Source organism: Hyla sarda, chromosome 9 (assembly GCF_029499605.1).
Source record: "Hyla sarda isolate aHylSar1 chromosome 9, aHylSar1.hap1, whole genome shotgun sequence".
NCBI classification, from domain to species: Eukaryota; Metazoa; Chordata; class Amphibia; order Anura; family Hylidae; genus Hyla; species Hyla sarda.
The window spans coordinates 189,641,458-189,669,196 of NC_079197.1; the positions used below are offsets into that span (position 1 = coordinate 189,641,458).

General features: G+C 41.9%; 1 protein-coding gene across 1 annotated transcript in view; it reads right to left on the reverse strand.

The window, feature by feature from the left end:
• DIAPH2 (diaphanous related formin 2) overlaps positions 1–27,739 on the reverse strand; it is a gene marked incomplete in the record, with an annotated part of 1,463,478 nt that overhangs the window by 105,013 nt on the left and 1,330,726 nt on the right.

A 27,739-nucleotide genomic window follows, 5' to 3' on the forward strand; every position in this document is an offset into this window, starting at 1 on the left:
ATAAATAATAAACAATAAATTACCCCAAATTAAATTGCATGGGGTGTGGCTTATATGTAAGGGGTATGCCTAATATGTATGTTATCTGTCTTATATGTTAGGGGTGTGGCGTATACATAAGGGTGTGGCTTATATGTGTACACGTAGCTTATGTGTAAAGGGTGTGGCTTATATGTAAGGGGTATGGCTAATATGTATGTTATCTGTCATATATGTTAGGGGTGTGGCTTATATGTGTATGTTTGGCTTATATGTAAGGGGTGTGGCTTTTATGTAAGGGTTGTGTCTTATATGTAAGGGGCATGGCTTATCTGTAAGGGGTGTGGCTTATATGTAATGGGTGTGGTTTATATGTAAGGGGTATGTCTTATATGTAAGGGGTGTGGTTTATATGTAGTGGGCATGGCTTATATGCAAGGGGTCTGGCTTATATGTAAGGGGTGTGGCTTATATGTAAGGGGTGTGGCTTATATGTAAGGGGTGTGCTTTATATTCAAGAGGTGTGACTTATGTAAGGAGTATGTCTAACATGTATGCTAAGCTTCTTATGTAAGGGGTGTGGCTTATATGTAAGGGGTGTGGATTATATATATGGGGTGCAGCTTTTATGTAAAGAGTGCGGCTTATATTTAAAGGGTGTGACTTATATTTAGGAGGTGAGGCTTATATGTAAGGGGTGTGGCTTATATGTAAGGGAAATGTCTTATATGTAAGGGGAATGTCTTATATGTAAGGGGAATGTCTTATATGTAAGGGGAATGTCTTCTATGTAAGGGGTATGTCTTATATGTAAGGGGAATGTCTTATATGTAAGGGGAATGTCTTATATGTAAGGGATATGTCTTATATGTAAGGGGAATGTCTTATATGTAAGGGGTGTGGCTTATATGTAAGGGGAATGTCTTATATGTAAGGGGAATGTCTTATATGTAAGGGGAATGTCTTATATGTAAGGGGAATGTCTTATATGTAAGGGGAATGTCTTATATGTAAGGGATATGTCTTATATGTAAGGGGAATGTCTTATATGTAAGGGGTGTGGCTTATATGTAAGGGAAATGTCTTATATGTAAGGGGAATGTCTTATATGTAAGGGGAATGTCTTATATGTAAGGGGAATGTCTTATATGTAAGGGGTATGTCTTCTATGTAAGGGGAATGTCTTATATGTAAGGGGTATGTCTTATATGTAAGGGGAATGTCTTCTATGTAAGGGGAATGTCTTATATGTAAGGGGAATGTCTTATATGTAAGGGGAATGTCTTATATGTAAGGGGAATGTCTTATATGTAAGGGGAATGTCTTATATGTAAGGGGGATGTCTTATATGTAAGGGGGATGTCTTATATGTAAGGGGTATGTCTTATATGTAAGGGGAATGTCTTATATGTAGGGGAATGTCTTATATGTAAGGGGAATGTCTTATATGTAAGGGGTATGTCTTATATGTAAGGGGTATGTCTTATATGTAAGGGGACTGTCTTATATGTAAGGGGTATGTCTTATATGTAAGGGGAATGTCTTCTATGTAAGGGGAATGTCTTATATGTAAGGGGTATGTCTTATATGTAAGGGGAATGTCTTCTATGTAAGGGGAATGTCTTATATGTAAGGGGAATGTGTTATATGTACGGGATATGTCTTCTATGTAAGGGGAATGTCTTATATGTAAGGGGAATGTCTTATATGTAAGGGGAATGTCTTATATGTAAGGGGAATGTCTTATATGTAAGGGAAATGTCTTATATGTAAGGGGGATGTCTTATATGTAAGGGGAATGTCTTATATGTAAGGGGAATGTCTTATATGTAAGGGGAATGTCTTATATGTAAGGGGGATGTCTTATATGTAAGGGGAATGTCTTATATGTAAGGGGAATGTCTTATATGTAAGGGGAATGTCTTATATGTAAGGGGAATGTCTTATATGTAAGGGAAATGTCTTATATGTAAGGGGAATGTCTTATATGTAAGGGGTATGTCTTATATGTAAGGGGAATGTCTTATATGTAAGGGGAATGTCTTATATGTAAGGGGAATGTCTTATATGTAAGGGGAATGTCTTATATGTAAGGGGTATGTCTTATATGTAAGGGGTATGTCTTATATGTAAGGGGACTGTCTTATATGTAAGGGGTATGTCTTATATGTAAGGGGAATGTCTTATATGTAAGGGGAATGTCTTCTATGTAAGGGGAATGTCTTATATGTAAGGGGTATGTCTTCTATGTAAGGGGAATGTCTTCTATGTAAGGGGAATGTCTTATATGTAAGGGGAATGTGTTATATGTAAGGGATATGTCTTCTATGTAAGAAGGATGTCTTATATGTAAGGGGTATGTCTTATATGTAAGGGGAATGTCTTATATGTAAGGGGAATGTCTTATATGTAAGGGGAATGTCTTATATGTAAGGGGAATGTCTTATATGTAAGGGGAATGTCTTATATATAAGGGGAATGTCTTATATGTAAGGGAATGTCTTATATGTAAGGGAATGTCTTATATGTAAGGGGTATGTCTTATATGTAAGGGGAATGTCTTATATGTAAGGGGAATGTCTTATATGTAAGGGGAATGTCTTATATGTAAGGGAATGTCTTATATGTAAGGGGAATGTCTTATATGTAAGGGGTATGTCTTATATGTAAGGGGTATGTCTTATATGTAAGGGGAATGTCTTATATGTAAGGGGAATGTCTTATATGTAAGGGGAATGTCTTATATGTAAGGGGTATGTCTTATATGTAAGGGGAATGTCTTATATGTAAGGGGAATGTCTTATATGTAAGGGGAATGTCTTATATGTAAGGGAATGTCTTATATGTAAGGGGAATGTCTTATATGTAAGGGGTATGTCTTATATGTAAGGGGTATGTCTTATATGTAAGGGGAATGTCTTATATGTAAGGGGAATGTCTTCTATGTAAGGGGAATGTCTTCTATGTAAGGGGTATGTCTTATATGTAAGGGGAATGTCTTCTATGTAAGGGGAATGTCTTCTATGTAAGGGGGATGTCTTATATGTAAGAGGAATGTCTTATATGTAAGGGGTATGTCTTATATGTAAGGGGTATGTCTTCTATGTAAGGGGAATGTCTTCTATGTAAGGGGAATGTCTTATATGTAAGGGGAATGTCTTCTATGTAAGGGGAATGTCTTATATGTAAGGGGAATGTCTTATATGTAAGGGGTATGTCTTATATGTAAGGGGTATGTCTTATATGTAAGGGGAATGTCTTATATGTAAGGGGTATGTCTTATATGTAAGGGGAATGTCTTATATGTAAGGGGTATGTCTTATATGTAAGGGGAATGTCTTATATGTAAGGGGAATGTCTTATATGTAAGGGGAATGTCTTATATGTAAGGGGAATGTCTTATATGTAAGGGAAATGTCTTATATGTAAGGGGAATGTCTTATATGTAAGGGGTATGTCTTATATGTAAGGGGAATGTCTTATATGTAAGGGGTATGTCTTATATGTAAGGGGAATGTCTTATATGTAAGGGGTATGTCTTCTATGTAAGGGGAATGTCTTATATGTAAGGGGAATGTCTTATATGTAAGGGGAATGTCTTATATGTAAGGGGAATGTCTTCTATGTAAGGGGAATGTCTTCTATGTAAGGGGAATGTCTTCTATGTAAGGGAATGTCTTATATGTAAGGGGAATGTCTTATATGGAAGGGGTATGTCTTATATGTAAGGGAATGTCTTATATGTAAGGGAATGTCTTATATGTAAGGGGTATGTCTTATATGTAAGGGGAATGTCTTATATGTAAGGGGAATGTCTTATATGTAAGGGGAATGTCTTATATGTAAGGGGAATGTCTTATATGTAAGGGAATGTCTTATGTGTAAGGGGAATGTCTTATATGTAAGGGGTATGTCTTATATGTAAGGGGTATGTCTTATATGTAAGGGGTATGTCTTATATGTAAGGGGTATGTCTTATATGTAAGGGGAATGTCTTATATGTAAGGGGAATGTCTTCTATGTAAGGGGAATGTCTTATATGTAAGGGGTATGTCTTATATGTAAGGGGAATGTCTTCTATGTAAGGGGAATGTCTTATATGTAAGGGGTATGTCTTATATGTAAGGGGAATGTCTTCTATGTAAGGGGAATGTCTTATATGTAAGGGGAATGTCTTATATGTAAGGGGAATGTCTTATATGTAAGGGGAATGTCTTATATGTAAGAGGAATGTCTTATATGTAAGGGGAATGTCTTATATGTAAGGGGTATGTCTTATATGTAAGGGGTATGTCTTATATGTAAGGGAAATGTCTTATATGTAAGGGGTATGTCTTCTATGTAAGGGGAATGTCTTATATGTAAGGGGAATGTCTTATATGTAAGGGGAATGTCTTCTATGTAAGGGGAATGTCTTATATGTAAGGGGAATGTCTTATATGTAAGGGGACTGTCTTATATGTAAGGGGAATGTCTTCTATGTAAGGGGAATGTCTTATATGTAAGGGGTATGTCTTATATGTAAGGGGTATGTCTTATATGTAAGGGGTATGTCTTATATGTAAGGGGAATGTCTTATATGTAAGGGGTATGTCTTATATGTAAGGGGAATGTCTTATATGTAAGGGGTATGTCTTATATGTAAGGGGAATGTCTTATATGTAAGGGGAATGTCTTATATGTAAGGGGTATGTCTTATATGTAAGGGAATGTCTTATATGTAAGGGGTATGTCTTATATGTAGGGGAATGTCTTATATGTAAGGGGAATGTCTTATATGTAAGCGGAATGTCTTATATGTAAGGGGAATGTCTTCTATGTAAGGGGAATGTCTTATATGTAAGGGGTATGTCTTATATGTAAGGGGAATGTCTTATATGTAAGGGGAATGTCTTATATGTAAGGGAAATGTCTTATATGTAAGGGGAATGTCTTATATGTAAGGGATATGTCTTATATGTAAGGGGTATGTCTTATATGTAAGGGGTATGTCTTCTATGTAAGGGGAATGTCTTTTATGTAAGGGGAATGTCTTATATGTAAGGGGTATGTCTTATATGTAAGGGGTATGTCTTATATGTAAGGGGTATGTCTTCTATGTAAGGGGAATGTCTTATATGTAAGGGGAATGTCTTATATGTAAGGGGAATGTCTTATATGTAAGGGGAATGTCTTATATGTAAGGGGTATGTCTTATATGTAAGGGGAATGTCTTATATGTAAGGGGTATGTCTTATATGTAAGGGGTATGTCTTATATGTAAGGGGTATGTCTTATATGTAAGGGGAATGTCTTATATGTAAGGGGAATGTCTTATATGTAAGGGGAATGTGTTATATGTAAGGGGTATGTCTTCTATGTAAGGGGAATGTCCTATATGTAAGGGGAATGTCTTATATGTAAGTGGTATGTCTTATATGTAAGGGGAATGTCTTATATGTAAGGGGTATGTCTTATATGTAAGGGGAATGTCTTATATGTAAGGGGTATGTCTTATATGTAAGGGGAATGTCTTCTATGTAAGGGGAATGTCTTATATGTAAGGGGTGTGGCTTATATGTAAGGGGGATGTCTTATATGTAAGGGGGATGTCTTATATGTAAGGGGTATGTCTTATATGTAAGGGGAATGTCTTATATGTAAGGGGAATGTCTTATATGTAAGGGGAATGTCTTATATGTAAGGGGTATGTCTTATATGTAAGGGGAATGTCTTATATGTAAGGGGTATGTCTTATATGTAAGGGGTATGTCTTCTATGTAAGGGGAATGTCTTATATGTAAGGGGAATGTCTTATATGTAAGGGGGATGTCTTCTATGTAAGGGGAATGTCTTCTATGTAAGGGGAATGTCTTATATGTAAGGGGTATGTCTTATATGTAAGGGGAATGTCTTATATGTAAGGGGAATGTCTTATATGTAAGGGGAATGTCTTATATGTAAGGGGAATGTCTTATATGTAAGGGGGATGTCTTATATGTAAGGGGGATGTCTTATATGTAAGGGGTATGTCTTATATGTAAGGGGAATGTCTTATATGTAGGGGAATGTCTTATATGTAAGGGGAATGTCTTATATGTAAGGGGTATGTCTTATATGTAAGGGGTATGTCTTATATGTAAGGGGACTGTCTTATATGTAAGGGGTATGTCTTATATGTAAGGGGAATGTCTTCTATGTAAGGGGAATGTCTTATATGTAAGGGGTATGTCTTATATGTAAGGGGAATGTCTTCTATGTAAGGGGAATGTCTTATATGTAAGGGGAATGTGTTATATGTAAGGGATATGTCTTCTATGTAAGGGGAATGTCTTATATGTAAGGGGTATGTCTTATATGTAAGGGGAATGTCTTATATGTAAGGGAAATGTCTTATATGTAAGGGGAATGTCTTATATGTAAGGGGTATGTCTTATATGTAAGGGGAATGTCTTATATGTAAGGGGAATGTCTTCTATATAAGGGGAATGTCTTATATGTAAGGGGAATGTCTTATATGTAAGGGGAATGTCTTATATGTAAGGGAAATGTCTTATATGTAAGGGGAATGTCTTATATGTAAGGGGAATGTCTTCTATATAAGGGGAATGTCTTATATGTAAGGGGAATGTCTTATATGTAAGGGGTATGTCTTATATGTAAGGGGAATGTCTTATATGTAAGGGAAATGTCTTATATGTAAGGGGAATGTCTTATATGTAAGGGGTATGTCTTATATGTAAGGGGAATGTCTTATATGTAAGGGGAATGTCTTCTATATAAGGGGAATGTCTTATATGTAAGGGGTATGTCTTATATGTAAGGGGAATGTCTTATATGTAAGGGGAATGTCTTCTATGTAAGGGGAATGTCTTATATGTAAGGGGAATGTCTTATATGTAAGGGGAATGTCTTATATGTAAGGGGAATGTCTTATATGTAAGGGGTATGTCTTATATGTAAGGGGTATGTCTTATATGTAAGGGGACTGTCTTATATGTAAGGGGTATGTCTTATATGTAAGGGGAATGTCTTATATGTAAGGGGAATGTCTTCTATGTAAGGGGAATGTCTTATATGTAAGGGGTATGTCTTATATGTAAGGGGAATGTCTTCTATGTAAGGGGAATGTCTTATATGTAAGGGGAATGTGTTATATGTAAGGGATATGTCTTCTATGTAAGGGGGATGTCTTATATGTAAGGGGTATGTCTTATATGTAAGGGGAATGTCTTATATGTAAGGGGAATGTCTTATATGTAAGGGGAATGTCTTATATGTAAGGGGAATGTCTTATATGTAAGGGGAATGTCTTATATGTAAGGGGAATGTCTTATATGTAAGGGGAATGTCTTATATGTAAGGGGGATGTCTTATATGTAAGGGGAATGTCTTATATGTAAGGGGAATGTCTTATATGTAAGGGGAATGTCTTATATGTAAGGGGGATGTCTTATATGTAAGGGGGATGTCTTATATGTAAGGGGTATGTCTTATATGTAAGGGGAATGTCTTATATGTAGGGGAATGTCTTATATGTAAGGGGAATGTCTTATATGTAAGGGGTATGTCTTATATGTAAGGGGTATGTCTTATATGTAAGGGGACTGTCTTATATGTAAGGGGTATGTCTTATATGTAAGGGGAATGTCTTCTATGTAAGGGGAATGTCTTATATGTAAGGGGTATGTCTTATATGTAAGGGGAATGTCTTCTATGTAAGGGGAATGTCTTATATGTAAGGGGAATGTGTTATATGTAAGGGATATGTCTTCTATGTAAGGGGAATGTCTTATATGTAAGGGGTATGTCTTATATGTAAGGGGAATGTCTTATATGTAAGGGAAATGTCTTATATGTAAGGGGAATGTCTTATATGTAAGGGGTATGTCTTATATGTAAGGGGAATGTCTTATATGTAAGGGGAATGTCTTCTATATAAGGGGAATGTCTTATATGTAAGGGGAATGTCTTATATGTAAGGGAATGTCTTATATGTAAGGGGAATGTCTTATATGTAAGGGGAATGTCTTATATGTAAGGGGAATGTCTTATATGTAAGGGGTATGTCTTATATGTAAGGGGTATGTCTTATATGTAAGGGGACTGTCTTATATGTAAGGGGTATGTCTTATATGTAAGGGGAATGTCTTATATGTAAGGGGAATGTCTTCTATGTAAGGGGAATGTCTTATATGTAAGGGGTATGTCTTATATGTAAGGGGAATGTCTTCTATGTAAGGGGAATGTCTTATATGTAAGGGGAATGTGTTATATGTAAGGGATATGTCTTCTATGTAAGGGGGATGTCTTATATGTAAGGGGTATGTCTTATATGTAAGGGGAATGTCTTATATGTAAGGGGAATGTCTTATATGTAAGGGGAATGTCTTATATGTAAGGGGAATGTCTTATATGTAAGGGGAATGTCTTATATGTAAGGGGGATGTCTTATATGTAAGGGGGATGTCTTATATGTAAGGGGTATGTCTTATATGTAAGGGGAATGTCTTATATGTAAGGGGAATGTCTTATATGTAAGGGGAATGTCTTATATGTAAGGGGAATGTCTTATATGTAAGGGGTATATCTTATATGTAAGGGGTATGTCTTATATGTAAGGGGACTGTCTTATATGTAAGGGGTATGTCTTATATGTAAGGGGAATGTCTTCTATGTAAGGGGAATGTCTTATATGTAAGGGGAATGTGTTATATGTAAGGGATATGTCTTCTATGTAAGGGGAATGTCTTATATGTAAGGGGTATGTCTTATATGTAAGGGGACTGTCTTATATGTAAGGGGAATGTCTTATATGTAAGGGGAATGTCTTATATGTAAGGGGACTGTCTTATATGTAAGGGGTATGTCTTATATGTAAGGGGAATGTCTTATATGTAAGGGAAATGTCTTATATGTAAGGGGAATGTCTTATATGTAAGGGGTATGTCTTATATGTAAGGGGAATGTCTTATATGTAAGGGGAATGTCTTCTATATAAGGGGAATGTCTTATATGTAAGGGGAATGTCTTATATGTAAGGGAATGTCTTAAATGTAAGGGGAATGTCTTATATGTAAGGGGTATGTCTTATATGTAAGGGGAATGTCTTATATGTAAGGGGAATGTCTTATATGTAAGGGGAATGTCTTATATGTAAGGGGAATGTCTTATATGTAAGGGGAATGTCTTATATGTAAGGGGAATGTCTTATATGTAAGTGGTATGTCTTATATGTAAGGGGTATGTCTTATATGTAAGGGGTATGTCTTATATGTAAGGGGTATGTCTTATATGTAAGGGGTATGTCTTATATGTAAGGGGAATGTCTTATATGTAAGGGGAATGTCTTCTATATAAGGGGAATGTCTTATATGTAAGGGGAATGTCTTATATGTAAGGGGAATGTCTTATATGTAAGGGAATGTCTTATATGTAAGGGGAATGTCTTATATGTAAGGGGTATGTCTTATATGTAAGGGGAATGTCTTATATGTAAGGGGAATGTCTTATATGTAAGGGGAATGTCTTATATGTAAGGGGAATGTCTTATATGTAAGGGGTATGTCTTATATGTAAGGGGTATGTCTTATATGTAAGGGGACTGTCTTATATGTAAGGGGTATGTCTTATATGTAAGGGGAATGTCTTATATGTAAGGGGAATGTCTTCTATGTAAGGGGAATGTCTTATATGTAAGGGGTATGTCTTATATGTAAGGGGAATGTCTTCTATGTAAGGGGAATGTCTTATATGTAAGGGGAATGTGTTATATGTAAGGGATATGTCTTCTATGTAAGGGGGATGTCTTATATGTAAGGGGTATGTCTTATATGTAAGGGGAATGTCTTATATGTAAGGGGAATGTCTTATATGTAAGGGGAATGTCTTATATGTAAGGGGAATGTCTTATATGTAAGGGGAATGTCTTATATGTAAGGGGGATGTCTTATATGTAAGGGGGATGTCTTATATGTAAGGGGAATGTCTTATATGTAAGGGGAATGTCTTATATGTAAGGGGAATGTCTTATATGTAAGGGGTATATCTTATATGTAAGGGGTATGTCTTATATGTAAGGGGACTGTCTTATATGTAAGGGGTATGTCTTATATGTAAGGGGAATGTCTTCTATATAAGGGGAATGTCTTATATGTAAGGGGAATGTCTTATATGTAAGGGAATGTCTTATATGTAAGGGGAATGTCTTATATGTAAGGGGAATGTCTTATATGTAAGGGGAATGTCTTATATGTAAGGGGTATGTCTTATATGTAAGGGGAATGTCTTATATGTAAGGGGAATGTCTTATATATAAGGGGAATGTCTTATATGTAAGGGAATGTCTTATATGTAAGGGAATGTCTTATATGTAAGGGGTATGTCTTATATGTAAGGGGAATGTCTTATATGTAAGGGGAATGTCTTATATGTAAGGGGAATGTCTTATATGTAAGGGAATGTCTTATATGTAAGGGGAATGTCTTATATGTAAGGGGTATGTCTTATATGTAAGGGGTATGTCTTATATGTAAGGGGAATGTCTTATATGTAAGGGGAATGTCTTATATGTAAGGGGAATGTCTTATATGTAAGGGGAATGTCTTCTATATAAGGGGAATGTCTTATATGTAAGGGGAATGTCTTATATGTAAGGGAATGTCTTATATGTAAGGGGAATGTCTTATATGTAAGGGGAATGTCTTCTATATAAGGGGAATGTCTTATATGTAAGGGGAATGTCTTATATGTAAGGGAATGTCTTAAATGTAAGGGGAATGTCTTATATGTAAGGGGTATGTCTTATATGTAAGGGGAATGTCTTATATGTAAGGGGAATGTCTTATATGTAAGGGGAATGTCTTATATGTAAGGGGAATGTCTTATATGTAAGGGGAATGTCTTATATGTAAGGGGAATGTCTTATATGTAAGTGGTATGTCTTATATGTAAGGGGTATGTCTTATATGTAAGGGGTATGTCTTATATGTAAGGGGAATGTCTTATATGTAAGGGGTATGTCTTATATATAAGGGGAATGTCTTATATGTAAGGGGAATGTCTTATATGTAAGGGAAATGTCTTCTATGTAAGGGGAATGTCTTATATGTAAGGGGTATGTCTTATATGTAAGGGGAATGTCTTATATGTAAGGGGAATGTCTTTAGGCCATGTCAAACATTATACCAAGAGACAGGAACACTTAGAAGAGTTTATCCAGTGTTTTAAAAATAAATAAATAAATAAATAAAATGCTCTAATGAGGGGGGTGGGGGGGATGAGGATTAAAAAGAAATGTTTACTTACCAAGCCCTGATCCCTTGAAGTCCCTGTTTGGTCCCCTGATCTTATTTCCTCTTCGGCCAATGATTGGCTTTGCTGTCAGGTCTACAACAATCGCTTGTTGTGAAAGTAGGAAGAAGATGAGGGGACTGGACAGAGGCAATTGGGAGTTGTGGGGGATTCGGGGAAGGTAAGTATGGGTTTTAGTTTATACCCTCCCCCCCAGCAGTACCATATTTGACTCTGCACTACAGGATAATGGATAATGTCCCTGTAATCCAGACACAATCTCTGGCACTAGATCTTCCCTCAGTCTCCGTCTTCCATCACTTCTGACTTCACTGGATGCGTTTGCTGGAAAATAAATTGTCCGGGGAGTTTTCTTTCTTTTTTTGCTGAAGGATGAACTTCACCCTATCTGGAAGTTGTTCTTTTTGGTCTATATTCCCCAAATGAGTAAAACATTGCCTTTTTTCCATTCTGATCACCTGGCTGGTGGAACCCCCGGGGGTACATCTCACCTCAACATAGCTCTATCCAATCAAACCCAATCAACTCAAGTACTCTTTACAGCAATCAGCCTCTTTATTTATTGATGGTACATGTCTGGCCTCACAGCGAGGAGCATACGCTTAAAGACATTATTATGCTCTTTGTGCTTCCTTTGTGGATATCTTGGCAAATTGCTAACTTGCAGCTTTTCAAAGCGGCGACGAAAAGCTTTACAGTCAATCTGTGATGATATCTGCTGGAGGTGAAAGCTGTGGGCACATCGGGTATACCGAGTAGGGGGCACTGAGAACACGGCCGCACTCTATAAAGAAGTAGGTTACACCTAAACACAATAGAAACTACCCAGATGTATAAAGACCATAGACTGTGGGGTCTGTGGGATATGGAGGGACGAGGGTCACATGTAGCGTATATATGTGCCATATTTCATGCTGTGTATTCCAGTGTAAATCCATGAGTGTTTATTATTACTCCCATAGACTTTGCTAGCTCAGAAATATGCATGCATCAAGTACACAGTGTATATGCTACATGTGACCCTACCCTTAAAGGGGTACTCCGCCCCTAGACATCTTATCCCCTATACTTTGGATAGGATATAAGATGTGTGATCGCGGGGGTCTCACCGCTGGGGACCCTTTAGATCTTCCCATTGCACGCAGTGTCTGTTTAGAACATCAGGTGCAGCACCAGAGGCTCTTGATGACACGGCCTTGCCACGCTTGTGATGTCATGGCCACGCCCCCTCAACGGCCACCATGCCCCCTCCCATAGGCTTGCATTAAGGGGGCGTGATCATGACTTCACAAGTGAGGCAAGACCATGACATCATGAGCCTTCGCCCCGCATCGGTAGTCATCCGGCACGGAGCAAACTTCACTACATGCACCAGATGTCGGGTGCCGCAGCCGAGAAATAATTCACCTAGAACCGATCTTAAAGGGGTACTCCATACAGATCTTATACTTAGAGATCATTATGATCTTGGCAAATACGAATGATTTCTCCAATGGTTAATTTCTATTTTTATAATGTGAATGAAATTATGTTAATTGTGTATGGTGAATATATATTAAAGGGGTACTCTGCCCCTAGACATCTTATCCCATATCCTCTATCTCTGGTCATTTCTTTAACCCCTTAAGGACTAGGCCATTTTACACCTCAGGACCAGAGCGTTTTTTGCACATCTGACCACTGTCACTTTAAACATTAATAACTCTGGAATGCTTTTAGTTATCATTCTGATTCCGATATTGTTTTTTCGTGACATATTCTACTTTAACATAGCTGTAAAATTTTATGGTAACTTGCATCATTTCTTGGTGAAAAATCCCAAAATTTGATGAAAAATTTGAAAAATTAGCATTTTTCTAACTTTGAAGCTCTCTGCTTGTAAGGAAAATGGATATTCCAAATAAAAAAAAATTTATTCACATATACAATATGTCTTCTTTATGTTTGCATCATAAAAGTGACGTGTTTTTACTTTTGGAAGACACCAGAGGGCTTCAAACTTCAGCAGCAATTTTCCAATTTTTCACAAAATTTTCAAACTCACTATTTTTCAGGGACCAGTTCAGGTTTGAAGTGGATTTGAAGGGTCTTCATATTAGAAATACCCCACAAATGACCCCATTATAAAAACTGCACCCCCCAAAGTATTCAAAATGACATTCAGTCAGTGTTTTAACCCTTTAGGTGTTTCACAGGAATAGCAGCAAAGTGAAGGAGAAAATTCACAATCTTCATTTTTTACACTCGCATGTTCTTGTAGACCCAATTTTTTTATTTTTACAAGGGGTAAAAGGAGAAAATGTATACTTACATTTGTAGCCCTATTTCTCTCGAGTAAGCACATACCTCATATGTCTATGTAAAGTTTTTGGCGGGCGCAGTAGAGGGCTCAGAAGCGAAGGAGCGACAAGGGGATTTTGGAGAGTATGTTTTTCTGAAATGGTTTTTGGGGGGCATGTCGCATTTAGGAAGCCCCTATGGTGCCAGAACAGCAAAAAAAAAACACATGTCATACCATTTTGGAAACTAGACCCCTTGAGGAACGTTACAAGGAATTAAGTGAGCCTTAATACCCCATAGGTGTTTCACGACTTTTGCATATGTAAAAAAAAATTATCGTTTTTTCACTAAAATGTGTGTTTCCCCCCAAATTTCACATTTTTGCAAGGGTTAATAGCAGAAAAGACCCCCCAAAATTTGTAACCCCATTTCTTATGAGTATGGAAATACCCCATGTGTGGACGTCAAGTGCTCTGCTGGCGCACTACAATGCTCAGAAGAGAAGGAGCGCCATTGAGCTTTTGGGAAAAATTTTTTTGGAATGGAAGTCAGGGGCCATGTGCGTTTACAAAGCCCCCCGTGGTGCCAGAACAGTGGAACCCCCCACATGTGACCCTATTTTGGAAACTACACCTCTCACAGAATTTAATAAGGGGTGCAGTGAGTATTTACACCCCACTGGCGTTTGACAGATCTTTGGAACAGTGGGCTGTGCAAATGAAAAATAAAAATTTTCATTTTCACGGACCACTGTTCCAAAAATCTGTCAGACACCTGTGGGGCGTAAATGCTCAATATACCCCTTATTACATTACGTGAAGGGTGTAGTGTCCAAAATGGGGTCACATGTGGGTATTTTTTTGGGGGGGGTTTATGTCAGAACCGCTGTAAAATCAGCCACCCCTGTGCAAATCACCAATTTAGACCTCAAATGTACATAGTGCGCTCTCACTCACTCCTGAGCCTTGTTGTGCGCCCGCAGAGCATTTTACGCCTACATATGGGGTATTTCTATACTCAGGAGAAATTGCGTTACAAATTTTGGGGGTCTTTTTTTCCTTTTAACGCTTGTGAAAATAAAAAGTAAAGGGCAACACCGGCATGTTAGTGTAAATTTTTTTGTTTTTACACTAACAAGCTGGTGTAGCCCCAATTTTCCTTTTCATAAGGTGTAAAAGGAGAAAAAGCCCCCCAAAATTAGTAGTGCAATTTCTCCCGAGTACGGAGATACCCTATATGTGACCCTAAACTGTTGCCTTGAAATACAACAGGGCTCCATAGTGAGAGAGCACCATGCGCATTTGAGGACTAAATTAGGGATTGCACAGGGGTGGACATAGGGGTATTCTACGCCAGTGATTCCCAAACAGGGTGCCTCCAGCTGTTGCTAAATTCCCAGCATGCCTGGACAGTCAGTGGCTGTCCGGAAATGCTGGGAGTTGTTGTTTTGCAACAGCTGGAGGCTCCATTTTGGAAACACTGCCATACAATACGTTTTTCATTTTTATTGGGGGGACAGTGTAAGGGGTGTATATGTAGTGTTTTACCCTTTATTATGTGTTAGTGTAGTGTAGTGTTTTTAGGGTACATTCGCACTGGCGTGTTACGGTGAGTTTCCCGCTAGCAGTTTGCGCTGCGCCGAAAAACTTGCCGCAGCCCAAACTTGAAGCAGGAAACTTACTGTAAGCCTGCCCGTGTGAATGTACCCTGTACGTTCACATGGGGGGCAAACCTCCAGCTGTTTCAAAACTACAACTCCCAGCATGTACTGACAGACCGTGCATGCTGGGAATTGTACTTTTGCAACAGCTGGAGGCACACTGGTTGGAAAACCTTCAGTTAGGTTCTGTTACCTAACTCAGTATTTTCTAACCAGTGTGCCTCCAGCTGTTGCAAAACTACAACTCCCAGCATGTACTGATCGCCAAAGGGCATACTGGGAGATGTAGTTATGCAATAGCTGGAGGTACGCAACTACAACTCCCAGCATGCCGAGACAGCTGATTGCTGTCAGGGCATGCTGGGATTTGCAGTTTTGCATCTGGAGGGCTACAGTTTTAGAAAACACTGCAAAGTGATCTCCAAACTGTGGTCCTCCAGCTGTTGCAAAACTACAATTCCCAGCATGCCCTGACAGCAAACAGTTGTTTGAGCATGCTAGGAATTGTAGTTTTGCAAGATCTGGAGGTGCACAGTTTAAGGACCACTATATAGTGGTCTCAAACTGTAGCCCTCCAGCTGTTGCAAAACTACATATTCCAGCATGTTCAAACAGCTGTCTGGGCATGCTGGGAGTTGTAGTTTTGCAACATCTGGAGGGCTACAGTTAGAGACCACTGTATAATGGTCTCCAACTGTACCTTCCAGATGTTGCTAGGCAACTCACCGGCTTCCGTCAGATCCAGCCGCACGTCATCGCCGCCCGCCGATCTCCGTCGCGTGCAGCCTCCGACGCCCGCCCGGATGGGTAAGTGGATCTTCGGCGCCGGTCCCCGTCATTTCCCCGTCCTGCCCCGCTTATTGTGGGAGGGCAGGACGGGGAAAACGAAAGTAAACCTCCCCGCCCCCGATCTGCTATTGGTGGTCGCGTCTAGACCACCAATAGCAGGGATAGGAGGGGTGGCACCCGTGCCACCTCACTCCTATCGCTTCAGGGGGATCGTGGGTGTCTTAGACACCCGCGATCCCCCTTACATTCCGGGTCACCGGGTCACTATAGACCCGTAATGACCCGGAATCGCGCAAATCGCAAGTGTGAATTCACTTGCGATTTGCCGCGATCGCCGACATGGGGGGGTCTGATGACCCCCCTGGGCATTTGCACGGGATGCCTGCTGAATGATTTCAGCAGGCATCCAGCTCCGATCCCCGCCCCGCGCACGGCGGGGACTAAAACTGCCCATGACATAAATGTACGTCCCTGGTCCTTAAGACCCAGGGTGTCGGGACGTACCGTTACGTCATGGGTCCTGTAGGGGTTAAAACACTGGGTGTGGGCAGCTGGGGTCGTGACTTCACCCGCTCACGAGGTCACGGCCATGCCCCCTCAATGCATGTCTATGGGAGGTGGCGTGACGGCGGTCACGCCCCCTCCCATAGACCTGCATTGATGGGGCGTGGCTGTGACATCACGAGCTTCCGGCGATGCACCCGATGCTCTGAATGAACGCCGGGTGCTGCAGGGAGATCGTGGGGGTCTCCAGTGGCAGGACCCCCACAATCAGACATCTTATCGCTTATCCTTTGGATAGGGGATAAGATGTCTAGGGGTGGAGTACCCCTTTAAATATGAATCTCTCTATCCGGAGTGTCGTCTTAGGATGCTTTGTATATTCTGCATGCAGAAGAATCTTTGATCCGGATCCACATGAAAGCTGAAATGTGTCTGATAGATTTATAGATTCCCCGTTAAAATTACACACACAAAAAATACAATATGAAATATGTTCAGATTTTCATGCACTATAACAAATCTACTTGATCCCAATGAGTTTTCTGCTGGATGTCCAACCACTGGGGGCGCTACTCAAAAATCTGCCTATTCCCTAGGAAAATTCTGAACTGATCTCATTCTGTATACTATAAAGTATTGTCAATCCCAGAGACTGTATCTCCAGCTATTAGTGATTGATGGGGTATCCTAGAGATACGGAATTACCCCTCTGGGGATCCATATTACTCCCGACCATGTATTAGAGGGGTAACGACATGACGCCAACATAAGACCCTCTTATGGAAAGTCGTTACATCTATTCTCCGCTGTTTCGGCTTTTTACATAACCAGTGGATATTGTAGCCGCCATTACAATGGTTATAATGGTTGTTCTCACATCCTGCAGCTGCATCCCCTCCACCTCCCCCCCTCCTCTCCTCTGTCGTACGACTTTGCTTGTGTTAGTGTCCATCTACCTGGTTTATGAATAGAACTGAATTCTGGATTACCATGTATGATCAAAAGAGGGGAAAACTGAAGAATTGTTCAGGGTTCCAATTCTTCAAAGACACCAATGGGGTGACATCCTAAATTTACCCTTTTAACCACAGAACAGTCAGAGGAGCTATACGGTTATAATAGTTGGACTTTATGTGGATATTGCATATTACTTGTAATATATAGGTGAAGGAATATGTATTTTACAAGAGTATTATCTGGACTCTGCTAAATATTTGGACACTATATATACTGTATATGGCAGGATTTTATGGGTGAATGAGTATATAAAAAGTAAGTATTAAATGGATTCTGCATAGCATTTAGAGACTATTATGGACATTTATCAACGGGTTTAGTCAGGTTTTCTTTACTATAATTGTCGCAAAATTGTCGCAACTGCGACTACGCGATTTTTCGTGCGACATTTTGACTGGAAAGCGAGAAAAGCAAGTTTTCCTAAAATTTACTATGTAGTAATAATTTTAAAATGGACTACGGGTAGTCAGGTATTTATTAACTGCGACAGTCGCAACTGCGCAAAAAAAAGTCGCAACAGCGTTAAAAATTGACTAAATTTACTCCAGCTCAAACATGGAGCAGAAAAAGCTACTACCAAAGTAAAAAAGGAAAAATTGCTGACGTGAAAGAAAATTATCAACAGGCTGAAACCAGTTGATAAATACGTCGCACATAAGCAAAGAAAAAGTAAGGAAAAAACTACTAAAAAAAAGAATACATAAGCAAACATTGATAAATGTCCCTCTTTATGACAGTTCTATATGGGTGAAGGAATATAGAAATAACAAGAGTATTATTGGGACACTATATGGCGGTATTTAACCCCTTAACGGCCATTGACGTAAATGTGCGTCCTGGTTTGGCGGTTCTTCACGCACCAGGACGTACATTTATGTCCTGCGTATGACCGCGAGCATCGGAGCGGTGCTCATGTCATACACGGCAGGTTCCGCCGGTAATGGCCGACAAATATGAGTATATACATTACAAGAGTATTATTTGGATATTGCATATTACCTCAACACTATATGGGGGTATTATGTGGGTGAAAGAATATATACATAGCAATATATCTCGGTATTATATGGGTAAAGGAAAGTATATAAAAGTTAATCTTTTTGGATATCGCACATTCTTTTGATCCTAAATGGTTGCATTGTACGGGGAAAGAAATATATATATTGCAAGATTATTTTGATAATGTATATTACTTGAACACTAAATGGCAGTATTATATGGGTAAAGGAATATATAGGTAAACAGTATATTATTTAGATATTGCTTATTATTTGGACCCTAAATAGTGGTTTTATATGAGTAAAGCAATATATATGTAACAAGTATATTATTTAGATATTGAATATTATTTAGACCATAAATGGCAGCATTATATGAGTTAAGCAATTTATACGTAACAAGTGTATTACTTGCATATTGTATACTACTTGAATGCTATTTGGCGGTATTATATGGGTGAAGGAATATATACATAAGCTGATTATTTGGATATTGCATATTATTTGGACCCTAAATGATGGTACTATAGGAGTGAAGGAAAATCTATTTAACAATAGTATTACTTGGATATTTCATTATTTGAACACTGTATGGCGGTATTATATGAGTGAAGGAATATACTGTATCATTATCATGAGGCTCCTCAAATATTCTCCTACAATGTGCGATACTTTCAAATATTGGTTACCAAAACAATTAACCAATCACGAGGCTGCGTTCATTTCTAGCGGCGCAGAGTCGCTTTCCTTTCCTTCGGACAAAGCGTCTCGTTCCGGCAGCGGTTTCGGAGACGTCACTAATTGTCCGCTCGCTCCCCGTGTTTCACCACAGAAGGGAGACCTTGACAAATACTCTTAAAAAATAATCACAGTCTTCATAAAAGGTTTATTATTCGTATCATTGAACTCAACATGAAAATATATGCAAGAAAGACCGAGGGAGAGAGAGGGGAAAAAATAAGATGAAACGCCCTTGAAACGGCGCGGCTTGAAAGGCCTTTGAAAGGGAACGCGGATGAGTCGCTCCTTATTTTTATTTTGTGTCTCAAGATACATTCAGACTCTTCTTTTCATCCTCTGAGCAAAGCTTTGTTTTGCCGCTATTCAGAATGATTTTTTTTTGCAACTGAAAATAATAAATAAAAATCAATTATCACAAGAAATGTTCCTCTATACAAACGCAAATCCGTCGTCCTCCTTCGCACCTTTGTGTCTATATCACCCAATTTACTTCCTGGGGTTTTTAAGTTTTTTTTTTTTTTTTTTATGACAACGAAGGAGGAATTAAAGAGTGGCACTCACCACATCCAGGTAAGTTGTCTTTAATCGTCTCAAAAAGCGCACACGAGAAGATTACAGCAGGAAATGGTACAGATGGCAGGGGGGTTCGGGACAGACGTTTCGTGCGTCATGACTACCCCTGCCATCTGTACCATATTCTGCTGTAATCTTCTTGTGTGCGCTGTTTAAGGATATTAAACATTTTCTTCCTGGACTTGGTGAGTGCCACTCTTTAAAGGGGTTCTCCACCATAAGGGGAATTTTAGTACTTACCTGCCAGACAGTAATGGACATGCTTGGGATGGATCCGTGCTTGTCTTGGGGCGAAATGGCTATGTTGAGAGATTAGTATAACATTGAAGCTTTTTTCCCCCCTGTTGGGGTTCTCTACCTCAAACTGCAAGTGCCATAATTCCTTGTTTGTAAGTGTGAGGCCACTTTTCTCCCTCCCACACCCCATCAGCCACCCCACCAATTGAAACACACCTGTGATCCCTTTAACGTAATAGATCAGTGTTTTCTAATCAAGGTGCCTCCAGCTGTTGCAAAACTCCTTGCAGAATGATCTCCCTCCAACCCAGCGGTTGCTTCACCCATTGAAGCACAGACAGGCTCCCATTGATCACCTGACTAGTGATGTAATGTCTCGGGCCGCAATGCAATCTGGGAAGACCTGAGACAATGCTCATTCTATATGCTGATAAAAATAAATATTGGGGCAAAAATCACAGAAGAATTGCAAACACAGGTACAGACACTATATTATGAACTTCACTAACTTTACTGACACTGTAGTACAGTTAAATAAGAAAAAAAATCCTGGAATACCCCTTTAAAGGGGTACTCCGGCGCTAAGACATCTATCCCCTATCCAAAAGATAGGGGATAAGATGCCTGATTGCGGGGTCCCGCTGCTGGACACCGGTTACAATCAGTCCCCGGTTACAATCAGTCCCCGGAGCATGTTTTCTCCAGGTCTGATTACTGGTGATCACAGGGACCACAGCATTGTGACGTAACGGCCCCGCCTCCGTGTGACATCACGCTCCGCCCCCTCAATGCAAGCCTATGCTATATAGGTCAATGTTTCCAAACCAGGGGCGTCTCCAGCTGTTGCAAAACTACAACTCCCAGTATGTTGAAATATATAGTAGTATATATAGTATAGGTCAGTGTGTCCGAACCAGGGGTGCCTCCCGCTGTTGCAAAACTACAACTCCCAGTATGTTGGAATATATAGTAGTATATATAGTATAGGTCAGTGTGTCCGAACCAGGGGTGCTTCCCGCTGTTGCAAAACTACAACTCCCAGCATGCCTGGACAGCCTTAGGCTGTCCGAACATGCTGGGAGTTGTAATTTTGCAACAGATGGAGGCACTCTGGATGGGAAACACTGGTATATGTTATGGTGCAACATTCCGGGAGTTGGAGGACTAGTTGGATAAGTACCGGCCATTGCATTGCTGGTATTTTTTATATAAAAAAAACTGTCAGGGTGGCAAAAATACCAGCTGTACCGGTAAAATACCAGCCAGGTGGCAACCCTACCTCTCAATAACGGCCCCATAGAAGTTTCAGGGTCTTACAAGTGCAAAGATTTTTTCTTGGGATGTCTTAGAGCTGTAGTTCCATTGCTCACCACCGGAAGCAGCAGACAATTTCTACACACTTGCTATAACGGTTCCAGTCTAAATTAATTTAAAAGGCAACAACATTGTAATTAAACTTTAATTAGATATTTTATACAGTTATATTGTAAGCTTCTCTATTGATCAATATATCCCAGAGCCATAAAGCCTTCACATATGTATATTCGCCCCTCGGTGATAATATGGTTTATGGACTCAGATGGTTACGGCAGATTAGACTAAACCCTTGCGTTGCGCTGACCTCTCAGCCCGTCACGTAATACAACAGTTTCCAGTTAACACTCGGAGGTTAGAGAAGATTATTGCACAAAAGATAATAAAGTCCACTTGCAAATGGGGTGAAAGAAAGGCTAGGCCTCGGTTAAAGACCCAAGTGTGGAAAGACGTCGGATTATTATTTGGACGTTTATTAGGTTGAACTCTTAACAGCGAGTTCTGTCTGAAACAAAGGAACACGGAGTCACTTATCGGAAAGATTCCATAACGGAACCCCAGCGGCACTTAAGTAAACACATTTTATTGTGCAATTGTAGAAGGGTGTAAAAGAGGGAAAAAGGTTCTGATGTCCAAAGGTTATGTTTTATCTCACGTCTCTCCGGGTAACTAACAAAGCAACGAGGAACCAAGACGAGTTCTCAAATTAAAGAAGAGAAGAATACGGAAAGTGCTGAGAGTGACAATATGTGCGGGAGCCTAAGGCCGGAGACACTATGTACAGGATCCTAAGGCCGGAGACACTATATACAGGATCCTAAGGCCAGAGACACTATGTACCGGATCCTAAGGCCGGAGACACTATGTACAGGATCCTAAGGCCGGAGACACTATGTACCGGATCCTAAGGCCGGAGACACTATATACAGGATCCTAAGGCAGAAGACACTATATACAGGATCCTAAGGCCAGAGACACTATGTACAGGATCCTAAGGCCGGAGACACTATATACAGGATCCTAAGGCCGGAGACACTATATACAGGATCCTAAGGCCGGAGACACTATATACAGGATCCTAAGGACGGAGACACAATATACAGGATCCTATGGCCGGAGACACTATATACAGGATCCTAAGGCCGGAGACACTATGTACAGGATCCTAAGGCTGGAGACACTATGTACAGGATCCTAAGGCTGGAGACACTGTATACAGGATCCTAAGGCAGGAGACACTATGTACAGGATCCTAAGGCTGGAGACACTGTATACAGGATCCTAAGGCCGGAGACACTATGTACAGGATCCTAAGGCCGGAGACAATATGTACAGGATCCTATGGCCGGAGACACTATATACAGGATCCTAAGGCCTGAGACACTATGTACAGGATCCTAAGGCCGGAGACACTATGTACAGGATCCTAAGGCCGGAGACACTATATACAGGATCCTAAGGCCGGAGACAAAATATACAGGATCCTATGGCCGGAAACACTATATACAGGATCCTAAGGCCTGAGACACTATGTACAGGATCCTAAGGCTGGAGACACTATATACAGGATCCTAAGGCTGGAGACACTATGTACAGGATCCTAAGGCAGGAGACACTATGTACAGGATCCTAAGGCCGGAGACACTATGTACAGGATCCTAAGGCTGGAGACACTATGTACAGGATCCTAAGGCAGGAGACACTATGTACAGGATCCTAAGGCCGGAGACACTATGTACAGGATCCTAAGGCCGGAGACACTATATACAGGATCCTAAGGCTGGAGACACTATGTACAGGATCCTAAGGCTGGAGACACTATGTACAGGATCCTAAGGCCGGAGACACTATATACAGGATCCTAAGGCCGGAGACACTATGTACAGGATCCTAAGGCCGGAGACACTATATACAGGATCCTAAGGCTGGAGACACTATGTACAGGATCCTAAGGCCGGAGACACTATGTACAGGATCCTAAGGCCGGAGACACTATGTACAGGATCCTCAGGCCGGAGAAACTATGTGCAGGATCCTAAGGCCGGAGACACTATGTGCAGGATCCTAAGGCCGGAGACACTATGTGCAGGATCCTAAGGCCGGAGACACTATGTGCAGGATCCTAAGGCCGGAGACACTATGTGCAGGATCCTAAGGCCGGAGACACTATGTACAGGACCCTAAGGACGGAGACACTATGTACAGGATCCTAGGGCCGGAGACACTATATACAGGATCCTAAGGCCGGAGACACTATATACAGGATCCTAAGGCCGGAGACACTATGTACAGGATCCTAAGGCCGGAGACACTATGTGCAGGATCCTAAGGCCGGAGACACTATGTACAGGATCCTAAGGCCGGAGACACTATGTACAGGATCCTAAGGCCGGAGACACTATGTACAGGATCCTAAGGCCGGAGACACTGTTACGCCGAGCGCTCCGGGTCCCCGCTCCTCCCCGGAGCGCTCGCTACACTCCTCTCACTGCAGCGCTCCGGGCCCGGGGCGCTGCGATACCGCCTCTGGCCGGGATGCGATTCGCGATGCGGGTAGCGCCCGCTCGCGATGCGCACCCCGGCTCCCGTACCTGACTCGCTCTCCGTCAGTTCTGTCCCGGCGCGCGCGGCCCCGCTCCCTAGGGCGCGCGCGCGCCGGGTCTCTGCGATTTAAAGGGCCACTGCGCCGCTGATTGGCGCAGTGGTTCCAATTAGTGTTTACACCTGTGCACTTCCCTATATCACCTCACTTCCCCTTCACTCCCTCGCCGGATCTTGTTGCCTTAGTGCCAGTGAAAGCGTTCCTTGTGTGTTCCTAGCCTGTGTTCCAGACCTCCTGCCGTTGCCCCTGACTACGATCCTTGCTGCCTGCCCCGACCTTCTGCTACGTCCGACCTTGCTTCTGTCTACTCCCTTGTACCGCGCCTATCTTCAGCAGCCAGAGAGGTTGAGCCGTTGCTAGGGGATACGACCTGGTCACTACCGCCGCAGCAAGACCATCCCGCTTTGCGGCGGGCTCTGGTGAAAACCAGTAGTGACTTAGAACCGATCCTCTAGCACGGTCCACGCCAATCCCTCTCTGGCACAGAGGATCCACTACCTGCCAGCCGGCATCGTGACAGTAGATCCGGCCATGGATCCCGCTGAAGTTCCTCTGCCAGTTGTCGCTGACCTCACCACGGTGGTCGCCCAGCAGTCACAACAGATTGCGCAACAAGGCCAACAGCTGTCTCAACTGACTGTTATGCTTCAACAGTTACTACCACAGCTCCAGCAACCATCTCCTCCGCCAGCTCCTGTACCTCCTCCGCAGCGAGTGGCCGCTTCTGGACTACGACTATCCTTGCCGGATAAATTTGATGGGGACTCTAAGCTTTGCCGTGGCTTCCTTTCCCAATGTTCATTACACTTGGAGATGATGTCGGACCAGTTCCCCACTGAAAGGTCTAAGGTGGCTTTCGTAGTCAGCCTGCTGTCTGGAAAAGCCCTGGCTTGGGCCACACCGCTCTGGGACCGCAATGACCCCGTCACTGCCTCTGTACACTCCTTCTTCTCGGAAATTCGAAGTGTCTTTGAGGAACCTGCCCGAGCCTCTTCTGCTGAGACTGCCCTGTTGAACCTGGTCCAGGGTAATTCTTCCGTTGGCGAGTATGCCGTACAATTCCGTACTCTTGCTTCTGAATTATCCTGGAACAATGAGGCCCTCTGCGCGACCTTTAAAAAAGGCCTATCCAGCAACATTAAAGATGTTCTGGCCGCACGAGAAATGCCTGCTAATCTTCATGAACTTATTCACCTAGCCACTCGCATTGACATGCGTTTTTCCGAAAGGCGTCAGGAGCTCCGCCAAGATATGGACTCTGTTCGCACGAGGCGTTTCTTCTCCTCGGCTCCTCTCTCCTCTGGTTCCCTGCAATCTGTTCCTGTGCCTCCCGCCGTGGAGGCTATGCAGGTCGACCGGTCTCGCCTGACATCTCAAGAGAGGACACGACGCCGCATGGAGAACCTCTGCCTGTACTGTGCTAGTACCGAACACTTCCTGAGGGATTGTCCTATCCGCCCTCCCCGCCTGGAAAGACGTACCCTGACTCCGCACAAAGGTGAGACAATCCTTGATGTCCACTCTGCTTCTCCACGTCTTACTGTGCCTGTGCGGATGTCTGCCTCTGCCTTCTCCTTCTCTTCTGTGGCCTTCTTAGACTCTGGATCTGCAGGAAATTTTATTTTGGCCTCTCTCGTCAACAGGTTCAACATCCCAGTGACCAGTCTCACCAGACCCCTTTACATCAATTGTATAAACAATGAAAGATTGGACTGTTCCATACGTTTCCGCACGGAGCCCCTTCTAATGAGCATCGGATCTCATCACGAGAGGATTGAACTTTTGGTCCTCCCCAATTGCACCTCGGAAATTCTCCTTGGACTTCCCTGGCTTCAACTTCATTCCCCAACCCTGGATTGGTCCACTGGGGAGATCAAGAGTTGGGGGCCCTCTTGTTCCAAGGACTGTCTAAAACCGGTTCCCAGTAACCCTTGCCGTAACTCTGTGCTTCCTCCAGTAACCGGTCTCCCTAAGGCCTATATGGACTTCGCGGATGTTTTCTGCAAAAAACAAGCGGAGACTCTACCTCCTCACAGGCCTTATGATTGTCCTATCGACCTCCTCCCGGGCACTACTCCACCCCGGGGCAGAATTTATCCTCTCTCTGCCCCAGAGACTCTTGCCATGTCTGAATACGTCCAGGAGAATCTAAAAAAGGGCTTTATCCGTAAATCCTCCTCTCCTGCCGGAGCCGGATTTTTCTTTGTGTCCAAAAAAGATGGCTCTCTACGTCCTTGCATTGACTACCGCGGACTTAATAAAATCACGGTTAAGAACCGCTACCCCTTACCCCTCATCTCTGAACTCTTTGATCGCCTCCAAGGTGCCCACATCTTTACTAAATTGGACTTAAGAGGCGCCTATAACCTCATCCGCATCAGAGAGGGGGATGAGTGGAAAACAGCATTTAACACCAGAGATGGACACTTTGAGTATCTGGTCATGCCCTTTGGCCTGTGCAACGCCCCTGCTGTCTTCCAAGACTTTGTTAATGAAATTTTTCGTGATCTGTTATACTCCTGTGTTGTTGTATATCTTGATGATATCCTAATTTTTTCGGCCAATCTAGAAGAACACCGCCAGCATGTCCGTATGGTTCTTCAGAGACTTCGTGACAATCAACTCTATGCTAAAATTGAGAAATGTCTGTTTGAATGCCAATCTCTTCCTTTTCTAGGATACTTGGTCTCTGGCCAGGGACTACAAATGGATCCAGATAAACTCTCTGCCGTCTTAGATTGGCCACGCCCCTCCGGACTCCGTGCCATCCAACGTTTTTTGGGGTTCGCCAATTATTACAGGCAATTTATTCCACATTTTTCTACCATTGTGGCTCCTATTGTGGCTTTAACCAAAAAAAATGCCGATCCCAAGTCTTGGCCTCCTCAAGCGGAAGACGCCTTTAAACGACTCAAGTCCGCCTTCTCTTCGGCTCCCGTGCTCTCCAGACCTGACCCATCTAAACCCTTCCTATTGGAGGTTGATGCCTCCTCAGTGGGAGCTGGAGCTGTCCTTCTACAAAAAAACTCTTCCGGGCATGATGTTACTTGTGGGTTTTTTTCTAGGACCTTCTCTCCGGCGGAGAGGAACTACTCCATCGGGGATCGAGAGCTTCTAGCCATTAAATTAGCACTTGAGGAATGGAGGCATCTGCTGGAGGGATCAAGATTTCCAGTTATTATTTACACCGATCACAAGAACCTCTCATACCTCGAGTCTGCCCAACGGCTGAATCCTCGTCAGGCCAGGTGGTCTCTGTTCTTTGCCCGATTTAATTTTGAAATTCACTTTCGGCCTGCTGATAAGAACATTAGGGCCGATGCTCTCTCTCGTTCCTCAGATGCTTCTGAAATTGAACTCTCTCCTCAACACATCATTCCTCCTGACTGCCTGATTTCCACTTCTCCAGCCTCCATCAGGCAAACTCCACCAGGAAAGACCTTTGTTTCTCCACGCCAACGCCTCGGAATCCTCAAATGGGGTCACTCCTCCCATCTCGCAGGTCATGCGGGCATCAAGAAATCTGTGCAACTCATCTCTCGCTTCTATTGGTGGCCGACTCTAGAGACTGATGTGGTGGACTTTGTGCGAGCCTGCACTATCTGTGCCCGGGATAAGACTCCTCGCCAGAAGCCCGCTGGTTTTCTTCTTCCTCTGCCTGTTCCCGAACAACCTTGGTCTCTGATTGGTATGGATTTTATTACTGACTTACCCCCATCCCATGGCAACACTGTTATTTGGGTGGTCGTTGAT